Source organism: Staurois parvus, unplaced genomic scaffold (genome assembly GCF_062004578.1).
Source record: "Staurois parvus isolate SC_StPar_1 unplaced genomic scaffold, SC_StPar_1.0 ptg000022l, whole genome shotgun sequence".
Classification (NCBI taxonomy): Eukaryota; Metazoa; Chordata; class Amphibia; order Anura; family Ranidae; genus Staurois; species Staurois parvus.
The window spans coordinates 8701947-8726492 of record NW_028317818.1 but is presented as its reverse complement, the minus strand read 5'-3'; the positions used below and the strand labels follow the sequence as shown (position 1 = coordinate 8726492).

The window sequence follows — 24546 nt, the reverse complement described above, 5'->3', positions numbered from 1 at the left end:
TTGCAAAAGGGTTTGACCTATTTTCCACATGACAGTGGACACATTTAAATTGGTTAAGGATATTCAGCTGTATGCCAGGAAGATTCTGTTTACATACTTTAATTTATAAAGAATAAAAAGTAAATAATTAGAAAGATCTTTGGGCAAGAACCAAAGGGGATTGCTCCTTTTTGTCATGAAAAGACTTCAGGGAATGAAGGAGAATAAGTTTGTGGAAATTATGGTAGAAATAGTTATGGAAAATGAAAAGGAAGAAAAAGAGCAGAAAGGAAAAGGTAATAATAATAAAAAAAAAAAAATTCACCTTAGTCTTTGACTCCAAGCTTGGACTTATGTTACGTTAGTTAGCTAAGGATATTGAACAAATGAGGAAATGTGAAATAGATTAAGATAATTTAACTCTTCAGGAAAGAGAGGCTTTGAGAACATTGCATAATGATGATGGAATCAAGATAAAGTGCCAATTCACATATATGCGGATTAGATGCAGTTTGAACCACATGCCATCCACGTGACATGTGAAAAAACATTGCTTCCTATGGTGCCTGTGCACATATGTCCAGTGCACTGGCAGTGTGGATGCAGTGCGATTTAAAAAAGTCATGTACAATTTTTGAGCAGTGTCTTCAGGTTCAGGTGTGGATTACAGGCTGTTGATTTCTATGGGAACCGTTTCTAAATCGCATATGTGTGTAAAGGAAAAATATCTTGAGCTAATCCTATCCTGAACCTGATGTAAACCTGACGTGAACCGGTGAACACCTACTGTATCAATTAGCTGTGAAACCTGAGCTTCAATCCGCACCGCACGTGTGTGAGTAAGCTCTTAGGTGTTGGATAAGGCATCTAATGTAGTGACCATGGATCATAAGAAATATAAATTAATATGCCAGAAAATATTAACCAATTCAAAATGGTACAAAAATTAAGAAAGTCTAGTTTGGGACAAGAGTAGAGTTTTCCATTTGATTGATGAGGCATATGAGAATGGAATAATAGATTGCCTAGTAAATCAAAAATATTAAAGGAACACTGAATGCCCACATTCTATTCATTTCCTTTACTGCATAAAGGTCCTAAAAATCTCCTGGAACGACTAATTAATTTGGAGTGTGGTGGTTTAATGGAAATGGAAAGTCACTGTATTGATGATTATTTAAAGCCTTTGGTAACAGGTCTCCCTAGTTTTTGTGAGAGATACAGGAGATATCATTGAGAGGATTTAGATCCAGGATGATGCTTTTTTTGGTGGCTTTTGATATTGAGATGCTCTATTTATTCACCCTCCACAGTAAGGGTGTTAAAATTGTAAGAAGATAAGATTAAGACAACATAGAATAAAAGAACAACATAAATATGTTGAGGTTTATTTTGACTCAAAATAAACTTGTATTTGGAGGCTACCACCTCACTCAGGTACAGGGTTTAGCGATGGGGAAGATTTTTGCTAAAGATGATCTACAAAAAATATGTGAGATGTGTAGAAATGTGGCATTGTTACATAGAAGATGTCACAGGGACAGAATTTTTATTGAAAGAGTTTATTGGAAAGTCAGATTAAAATGGTTTGAACATTACAATAATTTCCACATACAGTCATCAAAGGCTAACGTTTTTGGATTCAATATTAGAGTTCAAGAGGAGAGGCAGTTAACAATAACTTGAGAGCTGACAGTAATAATCCAAATCATGTTAGCAATGGACTATAGCACAATATTTTAAGAGTAAGGAGGCAACGGAATTGGAAATGAAAATAAAAAAGAGGGGATTCTCATAAAAATTTATAAAAAGGCATATCACAGGGCAAAACAGAGTAGTAAGGAAGACTTGTTTCAAGCTAATAAAATAAAACAGTTGAATAATGAGGAAATTAGGATGATGACCACATTCAGTAACCAAGCAGGTCATAATAATAAGATATTAACTAAACTTTAATGTATTTTGAAAAAAGATAGTAAGTTAAAATAAATTGTGGGTGAGAGGCTTTAAAAACACTTAGAAGGGCCAAATCTTTGAAAGCTATACTTGCAAAAAGTCAGTTAAAAAAAGGAAGATCATAATGAAACCAAATGCACCTTTAGATTCAAAATGTGCGAGTCTTGTAAATATAAGAAAGTGGTAGAACAGATGTTCTTGATGGAAAGGAGATAAGGCTATATCACAACACATACAGACATGCAGCTAGAGTAGAGGCATGCAGTCAAAACATGGATGTGCAGTCAAAGTAGAAGTAGACACAGTTATGCACACACAATTAGAGTGCACACAATTAAAGTAAGAGTCATGAAGTTGGTACATTGTCAGAGAACATGTACAGTCAGAGCAGACATATAGTGGGAGGCAGGGGTGGACTGACCATTTGGAAACTCGGGCACTGCCCGGGGTCAGTAGGGGGCCCCATAAGATGCCCCTGGTACCTTTTTCATAGGCTTTTTTGAGTTTGGGCAAGGACACGGGCCCCATGATCCCCTATTGCCCGGGGGCCCCATAAGTTGTCAGTCCGCCCCTGGTGGGAGGAAACAAATGCTAATATCCTGTAGTCAGGTGTAAAAAACTGGATGAGGCTTATTGGCAGGTGTAGTGTTCTTTATTATTGTCCCTCTCTTTGGTGATACCCATTTTATTCCAGCTGTGGGTGGAGCCTGTGTGAGTTGGGGTATGGGAGAAGAACACCCCTGACCAGTAACATGTAGACCCATGTCTGGAGGAGAGAAAAAAAACACTCTGCAGGGATGAATTGTCAGGGTGACTAGAGGAGGACACATAGGGAAAAGATGGAGGAACCTTGACACCCCTGACCTTTGTTTTGCAGGTCCTGTTTTTTGGTTCAGGACAGCCTTGGGGCCTGAGTGAGGAACACCCTATATGTGAGAGAGGAGCACCCTAAATGTGAAACCACCTGTGGGAAGTGACTGGAGATGGCTGATTGTAATGGTTCAGTGTACTGTACCGAGTGTTCTTCAATGTGACTGTGTACCAGGAAGGCGTTGTATGTTTGAATGTGCCTGAGTTGATGCAGTAAAACATTGAAAATGCTTTTGGACTGGACACTCTTTATTCTAGCTAACAGGCCTCAAGCCAGGAATATGTAAAATGCAGGCTTTGAGACAGTGAGTAACACAAGATGGCAGAGTGTCTCTTAAACTACAGGTAGGACTGTCCCATCCAAGACCTTGGTAAGCTTGACGCAAACAGAGGTCCAATCCAGGTCCCATATAGATTCACATCAGTGGACACTGACTCCAGATACAGTACAATATAATAGTAACGTGGCATAAAACATAAGCATCAAGTGATTGTATACAGCTTAGCAAAAGACTAAACTAACTAATACAACTAACTATATGAACACATTTGAACAGGAGGGTAGGATAAACCAGGTAAAGCAGATGTATACATGTATAAAGAAACAGACATACAAATGATTAACATCATTTTAACAAAGAAATTCACAGAGGATGGGGCTTTACTTCTGAAACCCACAAAAAAAGTATAACATATAGAACATACAGTATATGTAAAATGTTGTCTTTTTTTTAGATCACGTAGATAAAAATGCATACAAAAACATTAAAAAGTTACTTGTCTGACTACCACATAATATACAGTCCTGAAATATCACAACAGTGTACTATAATACTAAACATCCACAGAGACTATGTGTATGCAGCCACATTTTATGACCCACTTGTAGGCAGGTTGCCTACTATATTTAGTTAGCAGCTCGGCTGCCCAAGCAGGGAGAAAGGATTAATGTTTTTTTCCAACTTCTCTGGGCGAGTTCACAGGCTTTCTGAGGTCCAGCCCCTTGTTCCAAAGGGGAGATGTTCAGGTCCCTGGGGGGCGAATGGAAAGGGGGACAGGAACTATGGAAGAAGGTTGCAGTGACCTGTGGTCTACCGCAAGAATGCAGATTTTCTGGGACACTGTAATGATGGGCACTGCCACTCTAGATCTGCCAAATTCGGACTTCACCCATAAGGACTTTTCCTATGCAGGTATGCTGGGGCAGCCACACCTAGAGTCAGGATCCTGTTCCTCCTAGCACAAAGGAGCAAATACCGGTCCTGCTGATGGGTTAAGGACCTGTCTTCTGGAATCTCCTCCATGCTCTTGAGACTGTGCTGGGAGACACAGCAAACCTTCTGGCAATGACATGTATTGATGTGCCATCCTAGAGGTGTTGGACTGCCTGTGCAACCTCTGTAGGGTCCAGGTATCACTTCATGCTACCAGTAGTGACACTGACCCTAGCCAAATGCAAAACTAGTGAAAAAACTGTGAGAAAAGATGAGTAGGAAAAAATGTCAGTATCCTCCACCTGTAAAACCATTCCTTTTTGGGGTTCAACTCATTATTGCCCACCTAGTGCACCTCTTGTTAATTTCATTAACACCAAAACAGATGAAACTGATTAACAACCCCCTCTGCTTCTTAACTGATGAGATCAATATCCCAGGAGTTTAATTGACTTGATGCTATTATCTGATTAAAAAGTGTTCTTTTAACTTTTTTGAGCAGTGTATTTTATGACCAAACAGTGTTTATTCAAGCATTACCACCCTTGGCTACTGAGTATCATCCTCCTTATAAGGATGTTTTTATACTAAGTTTATCTTGTGGATCTCTTGGATCTTATAAAATAATCTGTTCTACAACCAATTAAGATTTTACTATAACAAGTGGGACCAAGTAATATTATCTAAAATATTTGTATTTTATTTATTAATTTCAGGTACTTATATAGCACTGTCAATTTACACAGCGCTTTACATATATGTTGTGTTATTATTATACAGAATTTATATAGCGCCAACAGTTTGTTCAGCGTTTTACAATGTAATTTATATTGTACATTCACATCAGTCCCTAATCCTCAAGGGGTGTACAATCTGAGGTCCCTAACTCACATTCATACATACACATACTAGGGCCAATTTAGACAGGAGCCAATTAACTTACCAGCATGTCTTTGGAGTGTGGGAGGAAGCCAAAGTACCCAGAGGAAACCCACGCAGGCACAGGGAGAACATGCAAACTCCAGGCAGGTGGTGCCGCTGTGGTTGGGATTTGAACCAAAGACCCTAGTACTGCCAGGCAGACGTGCTAACCATTTTGCCAAAATATATAGAATACTTAGAAGATCTGGTCATTGCCAATGTATGATCATCACCTTTCAGGTGTAGCAATATTTTAAATGTAACACCTTAACTATGAAGAGGTGTAGTTTTATATATTATGCATACACATAGAGGTCAGAAAAAGAACTATATATTTTATATGTGTATATATATATATATTATATTTCATCCTGGACAAGTGTGTTAATACTTACATTTCTTTTAGTCTTTTCTTAAAATGTTCCCAAAATACTAATGCAGGCCATAGATGGTTCATTTATCGGCCAATTTTGCGTCCGAAAGAATAATTGGCTGATATTCGCACTGTTAGTGAGCAATGGCACCGGCCAATTTTCGTGGTTCCTCCTCATTTCCGTTATCGGTCACGCTGGAGCATTCGTGAAAAACGGACGATTTTCGAAATCATTGGTGGCAACATCGTAAAATTTCTAATTTTAAAAAAAACATCTCTAGTATCTTGAATATATGAAGGTAATAAAGTTACCATATCTTTTATTAGATCTTCAACATACTTACCTATTTTTTCCAGAGGGCCATTAACTGCTGACACCTGGTCTGCCAGGTGGTTTCTGTGGATTTTTATGGATTTTTGGAATGATATAGAAAGTAGGGAGATTGTATATTTCTGTTATCGATAGATTAAATTCTGATTTCGCTAGTAACTTCACCTCATAGGCATAAACTTTTTTTGATTCAGAATCTTAATTATCCTTTCAAAGGGATTCCCTGAAAGTTTCATGTAAGTATTAGTGTCATTAAGTTGTCTTTTGACTTCTTCTTCATAATCCTTGCTATTTAATAACACCACATTACCTCCTTTATCACTTCTTTTAATTACTATATTGGAGGCATTTTTTAACTCAAGTAAAGCCTTTCATTCTCCTTTACTTAAATTGTCAGGGAAATTTCTATTCCAGTTTATTTTCTTGACGTCTGTAAGTACTAGTTCCAAAAAGAGACTAGTTCATTTGTTATCATTAATATTGGGCATTTTTTGAGATTTTATCCATAATCTAGATTTCCTTTTACATTTTATTAGTCTCACAATCAGAGGAATCAATTTCATTTTGATTGTTCTCTTCCAGTAGATCAATGAGGGTTTGTAGATTTTGTTCAACTTGATTTTGATTATCAATTCTTTGTGATTCAGATGAATCATATGCCATTCATAATAAGATTTTCCTCAAAAATAAGTTTATATCCTTATAAACCTCAAATTCACTCATTGTTTCTAGGAGAAAAACCTTCAATAGTGGCATGTAGGGCAGCTAATCTAAATGACCTATTAGTAAGATCAGAATTTAGGAAACCAATATCAAGTAATTGGCTAACTGAACAACCTACAATATCTGGTATGTTTCCATGTGGACATTGTCAAATTTGCCCCCATGTGGACAAAACCAAGAACTTTCCGAACTCTGGGAGAACTAAATCTTATAATATCCGTAATTTCATTTATTGTTCTAGCTCCAAGGTCATATATATGATAGAATGTCCATGCAAAAAACTTTATATAGGGAAAACTAAACGTCAATTAAGAGTTTGCATAGGTGAACATCTTAGAGATATTAGATCTAAACATAAACCTAAAGAAAATGGTAGAGAAAATCCACTAGCCCAACATTTCAAAGAAGTCCATAATGGACGAATTGATGATTTAAGGTAATAGGAATCTGTTCTCTCAACATCTCCCCAAGACAGGGTGATTTTGATAAATTATTGTTACAGAAAGAAAAATTATGGATATACACTCTTAAACTTTGGTTCCAAAAGGTTTAAATATTGAACTTTAATTTCAAGGTATTTCTGGATTGAAATTAAGTAATTCTGATTATTTGCCATGTTAAAATTTTTTTCCATCAGGGTGGATTAATTACTCTTACTGATATTTTTACTCTTTTTGAATGAGTCATGATGACTTTTAGTCACTAGGGGGAGCTGTACATTATTCCCAATTAAGGTACAGGGTATTTAACCATTTGAATTTTACACCTTCCTGCCCAGGCCATTTTGCAGGTTTCAGCGCTCTCACACTTTGAATGACAATTGCGCGGTCATACAACACTGTACCCAAACTAAAAGTTAATAATTTTCTTCACACAACTAGAGCTTTCTTTTGGTGGTATTTAATCACCACTGGGGTTTTTATTTTTTGCTAAATTATCAAAAAAAGACTGAACTTTTTGAAAAAAAACACATTTTTCTTTGTTTCTGTTATAAAAGTTTGCAAATAAATAATTGTTCTTCATAAATTTAGGCCAAGATGTATTCTGCTACATGTCTTTGGTGAAAATAACCCAAATTAGGATGTATTTTTTAGTTTGTAGGAAAGTTATAGCGTTCACAAACTATGGGATATATCTAAATATTGATCAATCCTGAAGTACTGATGGCCAATCTAATTTCTTGAGGTCCAAGAATGTCAGAACAGTACAGATATCCCCCAAATGACCCCTTTTTGCAAAGTAGACAGTCCGACGTACTTCATAAGAGTTTTTTGAAGTTGTATTTTTTTTGTCATAATTTTTCGGAAAATGAAAAAATGCAAAAATTATTTTCACTATTTTTTTTTTTACATACTGTCACCAGTGCAGTACAGCGTCTTCATATAACTGGCATGGCGGTGATCAGGGACACTGACTGGTGACAGTATGAAAAAAAAAAATATATATATTTTTTTTATATTTATTTTATTATTTTTAATTTTTTATAAAATTTTTTCAAGATTTTTTTTTTATATTTCACTATGTCCAAAGTAGTACAATGTTACCATAGTAACATTGTACTACTTTGGAGAAGTGATCAGTATTTTTTTTTTTTACACAATTTGCTTATAGCAAAGAATTACTTTGCTATAAGCAAGCATTTATCTGAATGACATCGATTCATTCAGGGTTTTTTTTTTTTTTTTTTATGCTTAGCTGTGATTTGGCCACATCTAATCACATGACATGTGCATGTGATTAGCTGTGACCATTCACAGCTAGACAGTAGTATACAATGGATGGCATGAATGAAGCCATCCATTGTATACAACTGTCATGTGACCTGCTGTGATTGGTCACAGCAGGTCACATGGTACCAGCAACGGGGCCGATACTCAGATCTGTCATCGGCCATGTCCAAGGTACACGGCCGGTGACAGATCGCGCCGCTGTGCGGCTCTACAGGAGTGCAAACTGCACATGTGCGGGAGGACGCCATCTGGCGTCCAACCCAGAAATGCAGTACATTTTGCCGGCCACCTTTTGGCTATTGGCCAGGAGTGTACTGGTTAAGCAGCCTTTACTGTCTCCTCTGCATGAGGAACAACTCATAATATGAGGTCAGATCATTACCCTAATGGGAACTGTGTGGAAAACCCACTCTATATCTACAACATGACAATCAAGTCTCAATGATCTGAGAATCTATTTCCTTGGAAATGGCTAGGTCATTAGCCAGTACAACGGTAGTGAGTGTGGTGCATTGCCAAACATCGTTAAATGTTGCTGCACACCTCATCTGAAGTTTTGCAATTTATTCTCAGCTTTACTACACATTTGCCATGATGTTTATCTGGAGGAATACCCAGAAGGGATAAAGATATCTACATATTTTCACGATATATGGAGGCTTAAACCACACAGTATTCAAGCTATGAAGGAACATGGGACAGTATGAATCTTCAACACTGTATAATTCCATGGAATCTCCTTCTTGCACTCTACAAATGGACACACTCATTCTCTCTTTTTTCAACCTGCACTTTTTTGCAGTTCTCATTTAATTTAATGATCATGATTATGCATATCTAGCTATATACTTAGTACATTTTTTGTCTTACCGCAAATATTGTGCATGCATGATATATATGTTCACAACACTAAGCCTTGTGATACACGGCTGAATTTTGGCAACTCTTGCTAATATGCTGCTGTATATCTCAAACCAACCAAAAGTGAATACCACTAGAAATATTCAAATGTTGCAATCCGGATTGCTTGTCTTTCATTGTTTTTAATGTGTATTCAGTGATTGTACATGTCACCATCCACAGATATTACCTTTTCTCCCTACAAGGGATTAATAAAAATATGTGATTTTACATATAAGCTAAATTGCTTGGGTGTTTATTACCTACTTTGGAAGTTGGCTCATGGCAACTACTACTCCTTTTGCAATGTATTTTCGGACCCTGTTATGTTAAACTGTGGACATTTATTCTGCAGACGTATTGAATTCTGTCACAGGAAATGGAGGTTACACCTGCCCAGACTGTATGACTCAATTCAAGACAACCTGTCTTTTATAAAGACAGAAAGCTGCATGCTCTTAACTAGCTGCCGACCGCAGATAGCCGAATGACGGCTGCACTGCGGCCGGCCAGTTCTGAGTGGACGTCATATGACGTCCTCCCAGAATGCGCTCTCCTACGGACACAGCTGATCATGTGATGTGGTAAAAGGCCAATCACAGTGGCCTTTTACCACGTGATCAGCGGTGTCCAATGACACGCTGATCAGAGGGAAATGCATGTGCCGGTTCTCGGCTGCACTTTCCTCACGCTGTTAGATCGTGAGGAAAGTACTGCCGAGAACTGGCAGTTGTCAGAGCGGGGATCGGCACCGATCATCAGGGCACTGATGATCAGTGCCCTGATGATTGGTGTCCAGCAGTGCCACCCGCAAGTTCCGCCCACCTGTGCCCAGCAGTGCGCCCACTAGCTCCGCCCACCCGTGCCCAGCAGTGCACCCACCTGTGCCCAGCAGTGCACCCACCTGTGCCACTCTGCAGTGCCACCTACCTGTGCCCAGAAGTGCCACCTACCTGTGCCCAGCAGTGCCACCCACCTGTGCCCACCCACCTGTGCCCACCAGTGCCACCCACCTGTGCCCACCCACCAGTGCTGCCCACCAGTGCCACCCACCAGTGCAGCTCAGCAGTGCTGCCAGTCAGTGCCACGGGGTTGTGCCAGTCAGTGCCGCCAGTCAGTGCCCAGCAGTGATGCCAGTCAGTGCCGTCTATCAGTACCCATAATCAGTGTCACCTATCAGTGCCGCCTATCAGTGCTGCATATTAGTGCCACCTATCCGTGACACCTCATTAGTGCTGCCTATCAGTGCCGCCTATCCGTGCCACCTCATTAGTACTGCCTATCAGTGCCCTTTAGTGCTGCCTATCAGTGCCCATCAGTGCCGCCTATCAGTGCCCATCAGTGCTGCCTCATCATCGCACATCAGTGAAGGAGAAAAAATACCTGTTTGAAAAATTGTATAAAAGAAACAAAGAAACTTTTTTTTTTTCAAATTTTTTGCACATTTTTTTATTTATAGCGCAAAAAGTAAAGCGCCCAGTGGCGATTAAATACCACCAAAAGAAATCTCTATTTGTGAGAAAAAAATGATCAAAATTTCATATGAGTACAATGTTGCATGACCGCGCAATTGTCAATCAAAGTGTGGCAGCGCTGAAAGCTGAAAATTGGCCTGGTAAATAAGGGGGTATAAGTGCCTGGTAGGCAAGTGGTTAAGGAACTATGTGCTTCTCAGAAACTAACTGGAAATGCAGATGGTTCTGATGATTCCTTATACAGTGGTAGAAAATTCAGTAACCAGGAATTACTTAAAAAAGCTACTTCTGTGAGTGAAGTGTGCGGTATTCACCATGGAATGTTGTATCGGTGGAGTGCTGACCATTCTGTCTGTATGCCTTGCTAGTTAAACAAATTTTCTGAGGATCATGGGATGTATAAGGTACCTGAGCAGGAGAATGCGAAACTACAAAACATCCTCAGGGAACTTGAGATTAAAACAAAGAAAATATACCTGAACGTTAACACAGCTTCAAAAAATATTGATGTACTTGAATATCAGAAAATGGCTGCATACACTGACATTGAACTAACTCAATCTCCTTCGCTGCAAAAGTTCTCTAGTCCTCAGGTAACCACCCAGACTTGCTTCTCTGCCGGACTCCATTTCTTTGTAGTGGAGGTCGAATGCAGTGGCCATTGGGCTGTGGGTCTGGCCTATTACAGCACACCGAGAAAAAGGGAGAAGTCTTACATAGGCTTTAATGAAAAGTCTTGGAGCCTGGAATGGGACAATGAGTACCTGTCAGTGTCTCATAATTCAGAATCAATACTCATTTCTACAGATCGTGTTGTGAGAAGAATTGGTATATATTTGAATTACTGTGCTGGGCAGATATTTTTCTTTGAAATGTCTGACAACATCAGGCACTTGTACACATTTATGGCCACCTTCACTGAACCATTGCATGCTGCTTTTTATGTGTTTGAGAAAAGCTGGATCAGAATAAGAAGCTAAGACCTGTTCTGTGTTTAGAGGGAAGGCTATTTGTGGCCAAGGGAGCGGTGAAAGTTGAGAGGTCCATGATACTAGGCACTTGTTTATAGTAACATGATATTTTAGGAAAAAATGATGGGGTAGCAATTTTGTCATTCTGTAGGATAGCTATAATCTTTCCCTGTAGCTGTCTCTTTACTATAAAGTCAACATCAGTGTTGTATCAACTATGTTTGTGCATTATTTAAGGCAATTCTTATTTACAAAAGCTGAAGTGACTTAGGCAATTGTTAATACTGTATACTTTTTGAGCTAAGAATGTAATAAAAAATGGGTTTATAAAACTCCATCTTTGGGAACTGGTTCACTTCTGATTTGTTTTAATTTTACTGCAATGCAAAGATCTATGAGCAGTTTTATGGATACTTCAAATTTTAGAAATGTTCCACTGGTATTCAAAGTAAACACATGTTAGAGTAGCAAAACGGCTGTTAAATGTGCAGTAAATCATGGGACTAGCAACTAGGTGAAAACTGGTGAAAATACCAAATGCTTGTGTTATCGTATGATGTTCTGTAAATATTAGATCTGTTATTTTACAGTATGTCATATGTGAGAAGGACTTCGAGTTCTACAAGAAAACTAAAGGAAATTCAGTTTTCATTGATACAGCATGGATTAATGCATTTAATTTATACTTGATCTCTAAAATTCCTAAAGTGAACGTGGAGCGTATACTATTAGATCAATATTATGTACCCTTCAGCATCCTTTCATTGAGTTGTGTTGGGCATGTATTAAGTTGCAATTTTTTTATTTTTTTTTTTGCATATGGAGACTTCCAATTGGGGCTGTTACCAGCCAGGACCACTAAAAGCTTTGACAAGTTCAACGTGTTTCAATTCACCACCATAGACATAGATCTGTCTATACCATTAGGCCCTTCCTTTCCATATTAGACCATATGAATCCCTGTCAGTTTTCCTATAGTTCCCAACTTATGCTAGAAAACGTTTCAAAGAGTCCTAATGATGCAAAAATGCATTTTTTGCAAGGAAATAGTTTTATGCAATTGAAAATGTTTTATGGACATCTTTACTGAATATGCCTGAAAATCTATACACTGTAAAATACAAACATTTGCAAGATGTAAGCAGTACATGCAAATTGTATATTATCTTGTATAATAATCTTTATATGCACATTTTTATAATCATAAGATCAGGTTTTTTAATATTTTTTAATTAAGAATCAAAAAGAGAATATTGTCTATAATAACAATGGTGAAGTAGAATATGTTCTTACTTGGCTTTCTTGGTTCTAAATACTCTGCTACCTACGACTACTATTATGTACTTTCACCTGATGTATTTGCAAATAAAGGAAAAAACAAGTGTACTGCATACTTTGATCCCTAATTAATTAGTTGCCTTGTAGATACTGGGAGCAGAAAAACAATGTACTGTAGGTTCTACTAAATCTCCAAGAATTCCAAAGTAATACATACTGCTAGAGGACTTAGTAAATTGATTCAGTATTCATAATGCACATAATGCATAACAACAAAGTGAGTGTTCATTATGCAAAGTGAATGTTGGTGAATAAGGTGCCAGTGTTTTTACTTTGCATATCCAGTCGTTTGCTACAAAAATCCTGTTTTCTATTTTTTTTAATTCCCTCAAACATGATTGGGTATTCAAAGTAAACACAGATGAACATATACTTTCCAAAATTAATCTTTACTTTGCTAGGTGAACAGCCTCTATTCTCTTTGTAAAACAACCCTAAAATGTAGGAAAGTTGCAGTTTACTGGAGATATTACAACCTTTCAATTTATTATTAGGGACAAGTGAATAATCCTGAGTTTGGTCTATAAGCGTTCAGCTAATCCTGAACCAGAACTGGTACACCCTAGTAAAGTCTATGGGAGGCCAATTGCTGTATGCATTGTTGATTCCTACCAATATGTGCACTGTTGGAAAGGGGTACAGTAGAATTGTATTAATGCTATAATTTCTTTAAAAAAAAAAATAACATGGGGTTCCCTCTAAAATTCCACACAGCCCCTTAATCATGTATACAGCCTGGGTGGCCAGGAAAACGAGGGTAGCAAGCATGTGCTTCTCCTTCCTGTACTAGATTATACCACATGCCTTTACCAATGTGTGGGGAGGGGGGTACTGTGCAATAGGATATATAAAGTCCCGAGCAAAGCACCTTTTTCAAATGTGGGGATAATAAGGGGGGACTTATGGTGAAACATGGAAAGCCCCTTTTTAATAAGGGTACTCCAAAATATACTGACTCTGCATCCTACTAGGGAAATGAGTACAGGGGTTAACAATAAACAATCATCTACACACCTTAAACATCCTTTATTAAAAAACCCCCACAAAAATAAATTTTTTATTAATTATGTTCCCTGATGTAATCCACATCAATTATGCTGTTCAGATATGTAATTCTCATCAGTCACAATGACCACCTGCCAATGTTTACGCACTGTATTCATGTTGATGATGAATGATAATGATGATTAATGACAGCAGATTCCTTGGCTATTGTAACATAAACAGACAACTGGGCATCCTGGGTGCTGTTATTGATCAGTTGTTTTTTTATTGCTACTGTATATAGTTACATATTTAGAGGGGTCCATGGAGTTTCTTTCAAACTCTCATTAAGAATTAAGATACCACAGAAAATGAAAGCAGTGCAAAATTGGCAAGGAGCAGGATATGGCTAATGACGGAGAACTGGTCAACTCTAGATAAAGAGTACAGGTTGTACAAGAGCCTGAAAATGCCATGACAGTGTAAAATTGGCCAGCAGCAGGAGAATTTTAACCTCTTCCCTACCGCGCTATAGCAGCGCGGTTGTCTAGTTCTAGGACAACGTCCATGGATGTAATTCCAGAACACGCCCCTAGTGGCGCACACCCAGCGTCGCTAGTGATAGCTGTGTCCTACGGTCACGGCTGATCAAGTGTTATGGTAAATAGACAATCACGTTGGCCTTTTACCACATGATCAGCTGTGTCCAATGACACAGCAGATCACCGGGCAAATACAGTTGCCAGTTATCGGCTGCACTTTCCTCACGCTGTCACAGAGTGAGGAAAGTACTGCCGATAACCGACAATTCTCAGAGAAGTGATCGGCACTGATGATCAGGGCCCTGATGATCAGTGCACAGCAGTGCCATCAACCTGTACCCATCAGTGCTGCACATCTGTACCCATCAGTGCCACCCACCTGTGCCCTGCAGTGCCAATCACCTGTGCCCATCAGTGCCACCCACCTGTGCCCAGTAGTGCCTTGTAGCACCACCCACATGTGCCGCCAAGCATTGCCACCCATCATTGCTGCCCAGCAGTGCCGCCTTATCAGTGCAGCATCATCAGTGCCACCTATCCATGCCAACTCATCAGTGCCCATCAGTGCAGCCTCATCAACGCACATCAGTGAAAGAGAAAAATTACCTGTTTGCAAAATTTTATAATAGAAACAAAGAAAATCTTTTTTTTTTAAATTGTTTGCTTTTTTTTGTTTATAGCTCAAAAAATAAAACACCCAGTGGCTATTAAATACCACCAAAAGAAATCTCCATTTGTGTGACAAAAATGCTAAAAATTTCATATGGGTACAGCATTGCATGACCGTGCAATTGTCATTCAAAGTGTGACAGCGCTAACAGCTGCAAATTTGCCTGGGCAAGAAGGGGGTATACGTGCCCAGTAGGCAAGTGGTTAAATAACAACTTTAGGCCAAAATTTATTTGACACAAAGAGCACAGGCTTTACTACAAGATTTAAGACACTGTAGAAAATGAAGCAGTGGAAAACTAGCCAACAGGAGGACAGTTTTAATTAGAGATAACCAGCCTAATTGGTGTAAGCCTAACTTTTATCTGTGGGAAAAGGGGCTGCATTGAATGTGAATTATATCAGGTGTTTTAGGCACACACTGTTCTCACGCTCAATTTTACTTTCAAACAGCAGCTCACTGAGTCCGCCCTGTAGCATAGTGTTTTACTTACTGGTTTGGCTGTTATTTTTCAACTTCCTCTAACCGATTAAAGCTATACAGCAAAAGTTGAGGTTAGAGGGGTTGAGAAACATAATTTAACACGAACAGGGGTGATTACATTAATTAGCTTCAATTCATTTAGTTAAAACTTTTATCGCAAAAAGGAAAAAAAATATTTCTGTAACTATTATTTATGATTACAGGTACTTATATAGAGGCGTCAATTTATGCAGCGTTTTACATATATATATATATATATATATATATATATATCAATATCACATTCACATCAGTCCCTAACCCTCAAAGAACGTGCAATCTACGGTCCCTAACTCACATTCATACATACACACACTAGGGCCAATTTACATAAGAATGTTGGAGGAAATCCATGCAGGCACGCGGAGAACATACAAACTCCAGGCAGGTGGTGCCGTGGTTGGGATTCAAACCAACATCCCTAGTACTGCCAGGCGGAAGTGCTAACCATTTAGCCACTGTGCTGCCCATTACTATTAAAAAGTAATACCTGAAGTTAGACTTTAATTTGTTATCTCTAAAGTAAAGTCCATTCCAAATTACTCAGACTAGCCCATCTAGCATTACTCTCTCCAGACAGTGCTGCTGTTCAAAGGTGACTCCAATGCTTCTTCATAGATAGGGGAGCCACTCTCAGCGTGTTACTGGTCAGATCACCAGGTCAAAATAAAGGAAAAAAAGAAAACAAATGCATCCACCACATTTAAGGATTGGTAAGTTGCAGCATATTACACTTTTGCTTTGAGGTTTAGTACCTTTTATAACCTAAAAAAAAATACAATAAAAAACAATATACCTGCAAAATAAATGAAAACCCCAAAATTCTGCACTCCTGAAACAAAAATTGCCCTCCCCTTTATTTAAATAGAGTGCTTGCAGGGTAAAGTAGAAAATATTGCTTTGGATGGGACAGTACATTAAATGTAATGTCACAAGTTAGCCTGCAGTTTTTTGTTTTTGTTCTTACCTCCTTGCTGCAGTCCTGTTCCTGATCCCTTCACATATGTGGTTTGTCTGTGCTCACCTATGGGCGTCATCTGCTGTTTTCTGAGTTCTATTTCCTTCCCTTCCATCACTTCCTGGCCCGCCTCCTTGTTTGCCTGCCTATATATAGATATGCTCAGTCTAGGCCACTTTGCCTGAGAAACTTCCTAGTTGTCTGAGCTCCTGTGTGTTGCTATTGCCTGTATCCTGCATTGACTACTTGTGTACCGACCCTGGCTTCGTCCTCTGACTGTGCTTGTTTTCTGCCTGTCCTGACCTCGGCTAGTCTATCGGATTTCCGTTTATCTCCTCCCATTGTACTCTGCTCCCATAAACAGTCTCCTCATCCTCAGCTGGGCATACCTGGGGGCCGCGACCTGGTCCCAGCTTGCTACAAGTCCATCCCCACCATCAGGGGCTCTGGTGAAGAAGCAGGCTGGGGCTTAGACTCCGTACCCTGGGGAACCCCAAGTTGAGTATCTACAAGGGCTCACTACCACAGGTGCTAACAAGTGATTACTGACCTCAAATCTACCACTAAAAAACCTCAGTAGTAAAAAAAAAAAAGAAAATGCAGCAAATGGGTTGATGGGTTCAAGGGGAGAGCGATCAGAATTAAAGTACGTTTCCAGACTGACCCTACTCTTTCCCTATGCAATTTGTCAACTTTACTTATCCATCCTCTGCAACAGCTTCCAGTACACTGACACTATGGGTGCTCTGTGTCCCCACTCCCTTTAGAGGAGGGTGGCTGGTACATAACATTGCCCAATGCTGTTACCAAAAATTTGGGCCATCAAATTCCTGCATTGGTTTGCCAGGACCATGAACAGTGAAAAGGCTGGGTTCACCCCTTACCCAAGGTAGACTAAACCTATGTTTTCTACTTCAGCCCCAAGCCATTTTTGGCACTTTTTGTCTAATTTTAAAATTAGATCTTTTTTCTATAAAATGTCCTAGAACTCCAAAACATTATGAGCCTCCCTAGAGAATAAATTTGTGGTTTGTGCATTCTTTTATGTCACACAGTATTTGTGCAGCATTTCTTCAAATGCACTTTTATTTAATATTATTGCAAAAGCCTTTACAGGTTACCACTTTACATTTACAGTTCAGGGGCACTTTAATTGCTTTTCTTTATTTTTAATTAATTCACTGTTGCTTAAATTTTTTTAAATCATTAAAAAAAAAATTTCAATCAGATTTGTTTGACAACTTCTGTCTTTCATGAATCCATGCTGTCTGTTGCTTAAAATATTTTTTTTTCAGCAAGAACTCATCTATGTGGTCTTTTATTAAACTCTCCAGTATCTTCCCAACTATAGAAGTTAAACTAACAGGTCTATAATTACTTGGTAAAGATTTTGACCCCTTTTTAAATATTGGCACCACATTGGCCTTATGCCAATCCAGTGGTACTATGCCAGTCATTAAAGAGTCTCTAAAAATTAGAAACAATGGCTTTGAAATGACAGAGCTCAATTCTTTAAGGGCCTGTGGGTGTACGCCATCTGGTCCAGGTGCATTCTTCACCTTTATTCTGTCTAAATATTTTTTGGATCATACCAATGTGGATCATCTGGAGCTGTGTCAATGCCATGCCCAAGAGCTCCCCCATGCTCCTTTGTATACACAGAGCTGAAGAAGGTATTTAATAAATGTGTCTTCTCTTTGTCCCCAGTCACCCACTCTAGATTATTTTGTAAAGGGTCTACATGCTCGGACCCGACCTTTTTACTATTAAGAATTTTTGGCGGTTGGTCCTGCTATCATTTGTAATCTGTTGTTTGTTTTCAATTTTTGCAGCCTTTATTTCCTTTTTGCATATTTTGCTATATTCTTTGTAATGTTTAAATAATGATAGCGTTCATTCAGTTTTATATTTAATAAAAGCTCTTTTCTTATTATCTATAGCTTTTAACTTTGGCCGTAAGCCATATAGGTTTCATTTTTAGCCTTTTAAACTTATTGCCCATGTTAATATATTTTGGAGTGTGTTCACATACAGTCTTTTTGAAAAACTCCCATTTCTGTGTTGTGTTCATTGATGCCAATATTCTCTCCCAGTCTAAGTCTTGGAGAGCAGCACTCAGCCTTGGAAAATCAGTTCTCTTAAAATTGAGCGTTTTTATTTTTCCCGTATGTGCTTGTTGTTTAGAGCTAACAATAAATGAAATCATGTTATGGTCACTGCTACCCAGATGCTCTTTTTTATTGACATTTGTAATAAGCTCTGCATAGTTTGATTACCAGGTCCAGCAGAGCATCATTCCTAGTTGGGGCCTCTATGAACTGTACCATAAAATTGTCCTTTAGTACCTTTCAAAATTTTTGCCCTTTAACTGATCCTGCAGTGCCTTTACTCCAGTCAATCAGTAGTTAAAATTCCCCATTATTATCACTGTCCCAGCCCTTGCAGCCCTTTCAATCTGTTCAAGGAGCTGAGTCTCCACCTCCTCATTAACACTGGGAGGACTATAACAAACTCCAATGATTACCTTTGTAGTACACAACCCCATGTGCAGTTCCACCCATAACTGTAGCTAAATATAACTTACTATTTTACCAAAAAATGTAAGCTTTACAAGTGTTTTAAACCTGTTAACTGTTGTCATTTTAATAGAATTCTGTGGATATCTATATAAATCACTGTAAACTTTGTATTCATTTCACAAATTAAAATAATGAATATTTTCAGTTGGGCACAATACATATAAAGCAATATAGGATATAGAGACGTTTTACAATTGTGACATTTTTCATAAAACAAGTTAAACTGTAACATGGTAGCAAGATTTATAGCTTCATCTGTGCCTTCCCTTGGAGAAATTGCTAATTTCTTAGAACCTGAAATACTGGAGGTGTCATTATAAAAAACTAGGATATCTTTTCTTGTGGCATTTAAAATTTTTAATGTGATTTGCTGTTCATAAAGTGGACCTTAGACTACAAAGCACCCAAAATCTATTTACTCCTCTATTTCCCCATTTAAAATGGCAGGCTAAAAAAAATTGTTAGAATTGAATAAACTTGCTACAGACCCCAGCTTTTAGCCCTTTCATCTAGACACTGATGACCTGAGGATCACACATTTTGTGAGAATGTATGTCTGCTATTACCCTCCAGCATCCTGTCACACCAGAAAAGTCTCACCCTTACTACTGTATTGGTAATTATGTATGTTGGATAAAAAAAAATATCTAATTAAATCATGTAAAATAAGGAGAGCCTATTGACGGCTCCAGAGAGTGAACAGGCTTATAAAAACCACTGATATGAAAACAAGTGGGTTCATACAGGTGAGTCACAAAAAAAAAAAAAATCCTGGTCAGTGATCTGGCTTCTACCCATGACTAAAATACTTACCTATAAATCATCATCATGTTGTATGAAAAATGTGTATGCTTATTAAAATGATCATAATTAACCGTAAACAGACAGTAAAATATATGTAAACCCAATCACTAAAATTGTATATATTCTTAAAATATGAGTGTCAATCTATTTAAATATTTCCTTAAACATTATACCCCCATGATCCAGCCATGAAGGTTCTTGTTCAAGCATTACTGTTAAAGAGTGTCAATGATCTTTTACTGTTTTCCTGTTGTGCTCCTGTCAATCTGTGCACTCTGTCTCACAGGCTTCCAATGAAGACTGCAAGTAACATTTTCAGCACTCATTATCAAGGCATGGTATACTGTTGTAAACACCAGGAAAAACACCCTAAAAATACCATGTAACTATCAAATAAAGTAAAACAGTGCTTGTATTGTGCGTACTTAACCACTTCAGTATCGGGCACTTTCAGCCCTTTCCTGCCCAGGCCAATTTTCAGCTTTCAATGTTGTCAATTACATTTTTTTTTACACAAATAGAGATTTCTTTTGGTGGTATTTAATTACCACTGGGTTTTTTAAATAAGCGAAAAAAGCCTAAAATTTTGAAAAAAAAGAGGATTTTCCCTCTGTTATAAAATTTAGCAAATGAATAATCTTTCTTCATAAATGTAGGCCAAAATGTATTCTGCTACATTTCTTTGGTACAAATATACCTCAAATTACCCCGTTTTGGAAAGTTGAAAGTCCAATGTATTTAGTAAGAGGCATGGTGAGTTTTTTGAAGTTGTATTTGTCATAATTTGTTGGAAAATTAAGAAATTAAAAAAAAAAAAAACTTTTTCTTTTTACATACTGTCACCAGAGCAGTACAGCGTCATCATATAACTGTTGTAGTGGTGATCAGGGATAGGCTGGTGACACTATGTACAAAAATAAATACTATTTTTTTTCCCGTTTTTAATTTTTTTTATACATTTGTGACTAGAGCAATATAATGTTACCATTGTAACATTGTACTACTCTAGGGAAGTGATCAGGATTTTTTTTTCCACTGGTATAAGCAACCATTTTTACTTAATGAAATTGATGCATTCATTGTATTATGTTGTGATTTGCTGTGATTTGCCACAACTAATTATATGCTACAGATGGGCTGTGATTGGCCCTGTCTGTACCATGTGATCACTGTGACCAATCACAGCTAGCAACATAATTGTCCACAATAAATGTCATGAATCAAAGCCATTCATTGTTTACAATTGATATGTGATCTCCTGTGATTGGTCCCAGTGATCACATGGTACCGGCAGGGGCCCGATACAGTGATCTGTCCTCAGTTCTGTACGGTGGAGAAAGTCTGTGACAGATCATGTCATATAACATTCACCCGGAACTACAAAAGTGGTTAAAATAAACACATATACATCAAAACTATTGTCCAAATAAATTCTCTTGTTAATTGTTCTCAATTGTCCAAACCCCAATAACTCCATATGAAAAAGTGCTTAATCCACTCCACCATGATCTTATACAACACACCCCACTCACCAGACCATACTGACTACTTGTGAAAACAAGAAAGTCAAAATGCTCTTGTTGCTATTGAATGCACCATATACTAGATCAAAACGCATGCTGAATATGTCAAAAGAGGAATCAGAACAGATACCAGATGAATCGATTTGTTATATCCTTCTCCAGTAGTAAATTTCCCCATGCCTCTTTAAGTCCTACCAGAGCCACCAGATGTACTTAGTAGGACCATCAGAAAGAAAAGGAAAAGCCTCTCATAGTGTAAACCATTTATTATACCATAAGATAAGAGTATTGCACTTACACAGTATTACACAAAAGCCGACTACTCAGAAAATAAACCAGAAATGTAGCTACCCCTCCAGCATTCTAAGGAAGCAAAAGTGACGTAACTGGAAGTCCCTTTCTACACATTCCATCATTCATGTGCAATGTCCTTAGGAACAGGAATTACTGGCATCACTTCTGCATTATATAGCAAGAAACAGACCTCCCACTACACCCAATTTACTATTGGTCATATATTATAGTAATGGTGTATTCTTAGTAGGTAAATTAAAGATTTATTTTGAACAAAGCTACTCCTCATGCACTAATTAAAAATGGAAAAGAAAAAAAGGAATTCATATGTAAAAAAAATGGCGACAATGTGGAGAAACAGGTTCCCTACTACATATACTGTATTATGGTCATGCAAATCAATAAGATCCTTCTGGAAAGGAGTTTTCAGTATAATTTCTCAAATAACTGACAACGCAATACTTCCTGACCCCATCGTAGCACTTTTCCATATTGGCTTAGAGAATTTTCCTTCGACTTTGCGTAACATAATTATCCACCTACTATACGCAGCCAAAAATAACATTACTAAATTATGGAAATCTACCTCCTCACCATCCCTAAAGATGACGATTCATGACTTAAATTTCCAATGCGAAATGGAAAGGAGATTTGCCTTGAATAACATCTATGCTAAATTCTCCCAAACTTGGTCTAAATGGTCTTGTAAACTTAACTGCTCAGTTAATATATGATAGCCCACCCTATCTAGAGTATATGTTTGTTTTCTGACTGGTATATTGTTTATTACCTTTGTGTTCCCCCTACCCTTCCCCCTTCTTTTACACAGGTTCTTCAATCCATGAAAATTTTAACTATGTATAATGTCTAACAATCTAAGTATTTTTCTTTTGTTGTTCTGTGATTCTGTTGTTACCTAACTTCAACTGTGACATGTACAATTGTGAATCTATTTACCCCCTCCCCTTTGTTGCTCCCATACCTGTATTTGTTCACTTTTAAAATGAATAAAGGTTACTTGAATATAAAAAAAAAACAAAAAACAACAATTAGAAAAGATATAGCCCATGATATAGGCATGGTCCACAGTTGTAACCTCCAGGAAAACCATCCTACAAATATCATATAACTATCACTGGAGTGCATGAATGAAGACAGGAACGTGGCTGGAGGAGATCATCAGCCTTAAGTTACAAAAAACAGCATTTGGATGCACATTATTGGATAACTGAAGTGAACACATCACTTTATTTACATAGATCCAGAGTATGAACTCAGTTTGTTGGATGAACAATCTCCTACTCTTTTAGTAAATCAGTCTCACAGGCCTTTACATTGTGGGACTTCCCCCTTTGTAATTTTTGGGTTCCCTCTCAATTTGGACCTCTTTCTGAAAGCCCAACATCTGCTGACACCACTGCACTCTTGCGGCCCATATAAGTGACCACTGTAAAAGGGACTCATACACAAGTTAGTGTAAATAAATATAAAGTTTATATTGAGTTTGAATATAGCTTGATCAAAAGAAACACAAAATAACATTAGCATATGCAGCAATATAATCACTCTTGTCCACTTTAAGTAAAAGTAACAGCATCCACAGTAAAATACAAGTAAGGGCTCGTTCACACTAGGCTGTTTTGCCAACGCTTGCTAAACGCCCCTATAGCGTTTGGCAAGCGTTGGTCCGGCGTTTGCGGAGCGTTTTTTAACGCTCGGCAAACGCTCCGCAAACGCCGCATGCGCGGTTTAGCGGCAGTTGCTAGGCGTTTGCCGAGCGTTAATAACGCCCCACAAACGCCTATAATGCAGTTTGAGTGGTGCTACCGCTCCGCAAACGCCCCGCAACCGCGTCGCAACCGCACCGCAAACGCCGGCCGGGCGTTTGCGGAGCGGCACCATAGACGAGAATAGGAGGCTTCAAAGCCTCCTGACTCGTCCAGAGGCGTCCGTTTTGCCGCGACGCAACGCGACGCGACGCGACGCAAACGCTCCCGTTAGAACAGCACCATGTGCTGTAATGTGCAGAATTGGCAGAGGCGTTTGGGAAGCGGTAAAAACGCTTCACAAACGCCTCTCTGCCGCCTGCACACAAGGCTAGTGTGAACGTAGCCTAACTCTTAGCAGGTCTGCTTTCAGAAATAATCCACTGCCTCCAATCTGAGGTGACTGTAGAATCCCCAGCAATTGAGAACAACTATCAATAAACAGGTAAGCTCACTACGGATCCTCAGAACCTGATGGCAAGGATTAGTTTTGAAAATGAAGAGAGCTGTCATCTATAATCAACCAATGCCTCTGTAAGAACAATATGGAATCTTCTGTACGTTAGTTGGGGCCCAATTAGTGTGAAGATGCTCTAAGGTGTAGATGATTGTTAATAACTACTTCTCTTAATACTGGTGAACTGATGTAAGGTCCCCTTTAAGGCATTAAACAAGGACAGATTTGAAGTAGTAAAGTGTAACAGTTGGCATAAATGTCTGTAGGCCAGAACAGCTCCCTCTCTGGGTGACAAGGGTCACAGTCAACAGTAGTAGAAGTTCTGTTCAACTGGGAAAGGTAAATTGCTGTTTCAGTTGGCACTGCTGTACTCTGGCCTGCAGCTGTCAGTTTGGGTATGGAGACTGTAATGCAAATATGTTTCAGTGGTGGCGGCTGGGAGAACTAGGCCGCAAACTAGTGTAACTAAGTGTAATGGTCATAACTATGTGCAAGTAGACAGCAGATGTAATGAAATTGTCAATGTTCTCTCAGTTAGTGGGTGTATTGGACTCTCTCATCCTACTAATGGTGTCCGGCAGGTCTCAGCGTCCCATCTTCCCCTGCAGATGGGGGGCCCCCTTAGACCCTCTGGTCCTGATTGGCGTCCTGGCTGGTTTCCTGCTT

At 38.5% G+C, this 24546-nt stretch overlaps 1 long non-coding RNA gene across 2 annotated transcripts in view; it reads left to right on the top strand.

The window, feature by feature from the left end:
* LOC149472194 (uncharacterized) overlaps positions 1 to 24546 on the top strand; it is an 84780-nt gene that overhangs the window by 32903 nt on the left and 27331 nt on the right. The window contains exon 1 of one of the 2 annotated variants that reach the window (XR_016315332.1): positions 23782 to 23868. The exons of the other annotated variant lie outside the window; for it this stretch is intronic. This is a non-coding gene — a long non-coding RNA (uncharacterized LOC149472194). Of the gene's footprint in view, positions 1 to 23781; positions 23869 to 24546 lie in introns of those variants that run through there. 2 annotated transcript variants of the gene reach the window in all.